The following is a 7,316-nucleotide window of genomic DNA, read 5'->3' as shown; positions in this document are numbered from 1 at the left end:
AAAGTAGTAATTTCTAGTAATATACAACTGCAATTAATTTCAATCTTATTCAAATTAACTTATCCAAAAATTAATATATGCTAAATTAAACTGACCACAAATGAAATAATTTATAGTGTGCCCCATATTGTCACCCCAGTGAGTTGATACAGAGATTTTCAACAAGAAAATCATAAGAATCAGAGTCTTTATATGGAGAAAGATATTTTAGAGTGAAATTGGGTACTTCAATTTTGCTTGGCCCACAACATTTCACACAGAGCAAATGACTGGATGAGAAGCAACATATACTGCATATCTGGCTACAGAATGCCTACACCTTACTACCTTTCAGCTGCATAATCTGTTTTGAACAATGTGTACAGTCACCAGGAAATACAAGCAAACATTTTGTCTCTAACTGAAGTTGTTCCTCATGATATGATCTGTCACTCCTAGAAGTTTGTTGCACTGACTTTGAGAGACACTGTATAATAAATTACCATCTTAAAAAGCTCATTAGGGTACTAAACGTATACATAGGTGGGCAGAAATGGTCACAGGTTTGTGTGATCCATGGAAGAGCATTACGGAAATGCTGAAATATATTAACTGACGTTTACAGAATACAGATATGAACTTTCTCTTGGAGTCCTTCTTACAAAGTTTAAAAAAATTGTAGTAAGTGAATAATCTAAGAAAATACAACTGCCTCATACATATAGTTCGAAAAGGGGGCACGAAGACAATATTAGACTGACTGCTAGATGGACTGAGGCATTTGTAAAGGCATTCAACCCACACGTCACATGTGAATGGAAAGAGAAGAAAGCATAATACTTGGTAGAATGAGAAACACCACCTGCCAAGCACTTCACAGTGATTTTCGTACTACAGATGTAGATCAGTTGTGATAACTTGTTTGCGGCTCTTACCTAAGTGGGTAATAATATATACAAGGTCAACTGCTGATGAACAGTTACATTAGCAAACTACCTAAGTCTCAAAACAACTCATTTCTCTTGCATGTGTCTACTTTCCAGCTCAATGAAAAAAATATGTTTTGAAACCTTACCAACTTTTTTCATTCACCAGGAACCTCTCAGTCAGATGTGTACAGATTCATTTATTCTGTTAATTTTGTGCCTTTTTATTTATAGAGAAAGATAATTATTTCCAGAGCAGAACCTTTTTGGTAAATGTAAACATCTACATCTACAACTACGTCAACAGCTACACTCTACAAGCCATTGTGAAATGCATGACAGAGGGTATGTCCCATTATAACAGTCATTAGGGCTTTTCCCCATTCCATTCAAGCATGCAGCGCAGGAAGAATGATTGTTTAAAAGCATCTGTGCGTGCTGTAGTTAATCTAATCTTGTCCTCACAGTACCTATGGGAGCCACAGGTAGGGGTTGCAGCATATTCTTAGAGTTATCATTTAAAGCTGGTTCTTGACACTTGTGTTAGTTAGTAGGCTTTCTTGGGATAGTTTCCATTTATCTTCAAGTGTCTACCAGTTTAGTTCTTTCAACATCTCTGTGACACTCTTGCACAGGTAAAAAAAAAAGACTCTGACCATTTTTGCTGTCGCCCTCTGTATTCATTCAATGTCTTCTGTTAGTCCCAGTGGTATAGGTCCCAAAAATTTAAGCGATATTCTAGGACGAGTCTCGCGAGTGATTTGCAAGCAATCTCCTTTATAGGCTGTTTGCATTCTGGCAATAAACCGAAGCATGCTACCTGTTTTACCCACTGCGGAGTGTATGTTATCGTTCCATTTCATGTCCCTGTTACACACAGGTATTTGTATTGAGTTTACCAATCGAAATGTGACTCACTGATATTATATTCACAGGATGATACATTTTGTCATTTTGTGAAGTGCACAATTTTACACTTCTGAACATTTAAACCAAGCTGCTAATCTTTGCACCACTTTGAGATCTTAACAAGTCTAACTGAGTATTTGTGCAGCTTCATTAAAACTGTACTTCATTGTAGATAACTGAATCATCTGCTAAAACTCTGAAGTAATTATTAATGTCATACATAAGGTCATTAATATACAACATGAGTAGCAAGAGACCCAACACACTTCCCTGGGGTTCACCAGACATTAATTCTACATCTGTCAATGACTCTCCATCCAAAATAACATACTGTATCCAAGCTACCAGGAAATCCCCAAACCAGTTACAAATATCACTTGATAGCCATATGATCTACATCTACATTTATACTCCGCAGTCCACCCAACAGAGGGCCACTGTCATTACCTCCCTTTCCTGTTCCAGTCACGTATTGTTTGCGGGAAGAACGACTGCCGGAAAGCCACCGTGCGCGCTCGAATCTCTCTAATTTTACATTCATGATCTCCTCGGAAGGTATAAGTAGGGGGAAGCAATATATTCGATACCTCATCCAGAAACGCACCCTGTCGAAACCTGGACAGCAAGCTACACCGCGATGCAGAGCGCCTCTCTTGCAGAGTCTGTCACTTGAGTTTGCTAAACATATCCGTAACGCTATCACACTTACCAAATAACCCTTTGACGAAACGCTCCGCTCTTCTTTGGATCTGCCTCTATTTCCTCTGTCAACTCGACCTGCTACGGATCCCACACTGATGAGCAATACTCAAGTATAGGTCGAATGAGTGTTTTGTAAGCCACCTCCTTTGTTGATGGACTACATTTCCTATGGACCCTCCCAACGAATCTCAACCTGGCACCCACCTTACCAACAATTAATTTTATATGATCATTCCACTTCAAATAGTTCCGTACACATACTCCCATATATTTTACAGAAGTAACTGCTACCAGTGTTTGTTCCGCTATCATATAATCATACAATAAAGGATCCTTCTTTCTATGTATTCGCAAGACATTACATTTGTCTATGTTAAGGGTCAGTTGCCACTCCCTGCACCAAATGCCTATCCGCTGCAGATCTTCCTGCATTTCGCTGCAATTCTCTAATGCTGCAACTTCTCTATATACTACAGCATCATCCGCGGAAAGCCGCATGGAACTTCCGACACTATCTACTAGGTCATTTATATATATTGTGAAAATCTGTGGTCCCATAACACTCCCCTGTGGCACGCCAGAGGTTACTTTAATGTCTGTAGACGTCTCTCCATTGAGAACAACATGCTGTGTTCTGTTTGCTAAAAACTCTTCAATCCAGCCACACAGCTGTTCTGATATCTGTAGGCTCTTACTTTGTTTATCAGGCGACAGTGAGGAACTGTATCGAACGCCCTCCAGAAGTCAAGGAAAATGGTATCTACCTGGGAACCTGTATCTAATATTTTCTGGGTCTCATGAACAAATAAAGCGAGTTGGGTCTCACACGATCGCTTTTTCCGGAATCCATGTTGATTCCTACAGAGTAGATTCTGGGTTTCCAGAAATGACATGATACACGAGCAAAAAACATGTTCTAAAATTCTACAACAGAGCGATGTCAGAGATATAGGCCTATAGTTTTGCGCCTCTGCTCGACGACCCTTCTTCAAAACTGGAGCTACCTGTGCTCTTTTACAATCATTTGGAACCTTCTGTTCGTCTAGAGACTTGCGGTACACGGCTGTTAGAAGGGGTGAAAGTTCTTTCGCGTACTCTGTGTAGAATCGAATTGACATCCCGTCAGGTCCAGTGGACTTTCCTCTGTTGAGTGATTCCAGTTGCTTTTCTATTTCTTGGACACTTATTTCGATGTCAGCCATTTTTTCGTTCGTGCGAGGATTTAGAGAAGGAATTGCAGTGCGATCTTCCTCTGTGAAACAGCTTCAGAAAAAGGTGTTTAGTATTTCAGCATTCCACGTGTCATCCTCTATTTCAATGCCATTATCATTCCAGAGTGTTTGGATATGCTGTTTCGGTCCACTTACTGATTTAACGTAAGACCAGAACTTCCTAGGATTTTCTGTCAAGTCGGTACATAGAATTTTACTTTCGAATTCACTGAAAGCTTCCCGCATCTTTCTTTTGATAATAAGTGTAGGTGTTGTACTGAGTCCAATGCATTTCGGAAAATGAGAAATAGTGTGTCTACCTGTCTGCCTTGATCTATAGCTTTCAGAGTGTCATGTGACAAAAGTGAGAGCTGGTTTCGTATGATCGTTTTTTTCGGAAACCATGCTGGTTGGCACGGAGGAGGTCATTCTGTTCAAAATACCTCATTAAAGGTGAGCTCAGAATATGTTTTCAGATTCTACAACGAATGGATGTCAAGGATGTTGGATGTCAGTTTGGTGGATTGCTTCTGCTACCCTTCTTATTAGTCTGATAATGGGGTACTTTTTGCTTGCAAAAAAAAAAAAAAAACGAGGAAGGAGATCTTATTTTTTTGTCTCATGTATGTAGTTGACAGTATGTTGAATCCAAGATTTCAACCTCCAAAACTCTCAGGACAACTTTTTGTGTCCAAAACAACCAAGAAAGTTTGTTATTTTCTTCAGGTTTTCGCCTATCACTCGGAAACTATGCATCCTACTGAAAATATTACCCTCACCAAAATGAAAGAGCATTTAGTTTTGCGTCAAATGATCCACTTCAATGTCAAAAGCAGTGTAGCCGTATGGCCGCAGTCAGTTGTCAAAGTTCGTTCATTTTTACCAACTTGGCTAAGAAGTCGGCTCCAACGCCTACAGCACAAAAACGTCTACTCCAGATGAAAAATGTCAAGTTATCAGAGTTGTAGAGTATGAAATTTCATATTACAAAATCATATAGTGTTACAGTTCTAGGCACTATTAAGTGTTCATACACTTGAAATCCCATGTAATGTCATTTTGTTGTTTTTCTTTTCAATGATAATTATCCAATAAAATTTCCATTGAGAAGATGGCTCTCTCATGAGAAATTTGTGTTCTCTATGTGAATCTTTTTAATTTTGTTCATTCATGTATATTTTTATTCGTTTTTGTTCATGTGTTAATTGGTAAGAGTGGGTTGCTAAAATGAAAACCAAGTAAACAGTAATGGTTAATATGTTTTTACATATGAGTAATATAAAAAAAATTGTACAAATGAGCAAATAAAACTTCCTGACAACATTAAAAAACCATTTAAATATCAGAGATGAACATTTTATCAAATTTTCATTCCATTGAGGTCCTTGAGCAGACTGTAGCAGGACCTGGTCCAGCTTCCGATATTCAGGATCCATTGCGGCACCTTCACCAACTTCCTCGTCCTCGAACATATCTGCTGTCTCTTCCTCATTCTTGTCGAGCCAAATTCTGTGGCGTTCTCGCAAGATAAGTCATGTTTGCACGTCGAGGAGCAGTTCGATCCAAATTTGCGACATCCATATACTGCTGTGTATCCTGTTATGTACGCACAAGAAACAATCTTCCGTAGTGTTTGTGGTGCCGCATCTTTCGTCATTGTCACGGGAAACGAGTCTCAAGTCTGCCAAGTTTTTCTTTCAGCCCCACTGGCGTGGATCAGTTTTCTTCCCCAGCAAAGATTGCACTCGGTTGCAGAAACGCAATGAGTGCCACCTTGCTGCGCCCGATGTTGGCGGTAGCCTTTCATGTTTGATAGTTTTTCCTGGGGCAGACTCTACAAAAAGTCGTAACTGAGCTCGTCCAAAGTCGCGCAGTTGGAATTCAAATACAGTGTCAATATCAGCTATTCTCCTGCCTGTGCTATTAAGTCTTGAGAGATTGAGGGTTAAGCAAATTCAGCAGCCTGTACTTTGATGTGTGGCTGTCGCTCCATAACGTTTAGTAATTTCCGTGTTCCTTAGCCAAAAAAATAGAATGTGGTATCAGATCCGTAGAAGGCATGACTGAAAAGGGCAAATCCAGAATAGAAACTGAAAGAATTATTGGAGTATCACACTCCTGCTGATTTCCCTCTTCTCAGTTTATGAATGTACAGGTTGTTGTTGTAGTTGTTTCCTGGACCTGTTAGGAGAACAAGCATGCCAATGTTCTCGCTTACAACTGCTCGCTGTCAGACTCAGCAACTTGGGAAATAGCTGTTTCCAGAATTAATGAACTGGCATCTTCTTCTGCCTGTAGCACTTGAATACCTCGGTCCATCATGGTCAAAAAGGAATCAAGTGGTTCTTGTTGCTCTTATTTGCGAGAAACTTCTCCTACTTTTGTATTTTCATCGAAAATGGTATCTGATGAAGAACCTGGTATCATTATAAGACGAGGTCTTTCTGAAGATTTTGTTCCCTTTGCGAAACATCACTTGGGTAGACAAAAATTCAGAAGTTGAACGTCTTCTTTCCCGATCAATGTTCTTTTCAGACTCTGTTACTATGCGGGGTGAGACTGCCATGATTCTTCACATGGAAAGGAAAGTATTCAACCCGTCAGTCGTGCAGATGTTAAAATCGGCGTTATCAGAGATGAGATGAGCTGATTATGTTAGGATGCTCAGGTCGTGCATTCAAAGATGAATAAGGTTCGATCCGAATCTTTTGTACTTGAATGCACTGAGCCAAGTCAAACATGAAGATAGAAGTGACCATGGCCTTACTGCAGAAATCACTGCATGTGACAAAGCAACACATTTTTCTTTCGTTTATCTAGAGATTAGTTTGACTAAAAAAACAAAAGGAATTAAATTGACTTTCAAGTGTAAGAATGTTTAGTTGCCCCAAAAACTGGATGCCTTTGTAACATGAAATTTCAAGCTCCATACCTCTGTACCTGCATCAAACCAGTCTCTGGACTGAAGACTACAACAACACAACCTTTGCTAACTTGACAGTTTTAATTCGGAGTAGAACCTTTTGAATTACAGCCGTTAGAGCCGAGTTTTTAGCTACGCCGATTTTGACAATGAAACAAGTCATTTGATGCAAAATTTAATGCTCTTTCATTTTTGTATGGGCAATATTTTAATATGCTGCTTAGTTTCCTAGCAATAGGCAAAAATCTGAAAAAGTGCCAAAATTTATTGATTTTTTGGCCACAAAAAGTTGTCCCGAGGGTTTTGGAGGTCGAAAACTTGGATTCAACATACTGTCAACGATATAAATAAGACAAAAAAATAAAATCTTCTACCTCATTTTTTACAAATAAAAGGCCTTTTTTTGTGCAGCTTTACTGGACTAAGTAGGCAGATGTGACCTGTGCTTTCTTCCAGCTTCTGGGCACGTTTTTTGGTTCGATAGATCTATGATTTATTATTATTAACAAAGGGGCTAACTCATCCGCAAATTGGATATAGAATTTGTAAGGATCCATGGGGCCTGGGAGCTTTGTTCAGTTTTAACGATTTCAGCTGTTTCTCAATACCACTGACACAAGTTCCTCTTTCAGTCATCTCTTCAGTGGTGTGAAGATTGGTCTGTGC

This window comes from Schistocerca nitens, chromosome 4 (assembly GCF_023898315.1).
Source record: "Schistocerca nitens isolate TAMUIC-IGC-003100 chromosome 4, iqSchNite1.1, whole genome shotgun sequence".
Classification (NCBI taxonomy): Eukaryota; Metazoa; Arthropoda; class Insecta; order Orthoptera; family Acrididae; genus Schistocerca; species Schistocerca nitens.
Note: the sequence above shows the minus strand (reverse complement) of the source record.